Genomic DNA, 431 nt, shown 5'->3' with positions numbered 1-431 from the left:
CTAAAGCTTCTCCCCACATCCTTTCTTTTCTTTTCTTTTCTTTTTTTTTCTTTTTCTTTTCTTTTCTTTTTCTTTTTTTCTTTTCTTTTCATTTTCTTTTTCTATTTCTTTTTCAGGCAAGGATGACTATATCTGGATAAACCTTTAATGGTTTTGAATTCCAGTTCTCCTTTTCTAAAGCAAAGTCCTGATATAAATCTTTTACTTATAAATATAATAATAGTTTTAAAAATTATTTTTAATAAAAGAATTTTAAGTATTAAAAATAAAAGTCTAAATTTCTAAAAAAAATTATTTTAATAAAAGAAATTTAAGTATTAAAAATAAATATTTAAATTTTCTAAAATTTTCAAAAATACAATTTTTCTTACTAAAAATAGTTACACTATATTTAACATTTTTTACATTAAAAATTTTTAACTGAAGGTTTT

Source organism: Phalaenopsis equestris, unplaced genomic scaffold (assembly GCF_001263595.1).
Source record: "Phalaenopsis equestris unplaced genomic scaffold, ASM126359v1 Scaffold001036, whole genome shotgun sequence".
Lineage (NCBI taxonomy): Eukaryota > Viridiplantae > Streptophyta > Magnoliopsida > Asparagales > Orchidaceae > Phalaenopsis > Phalaenopsis equestris.
This window is presented reverse-complemented; position numbering follows the sequence as displayed.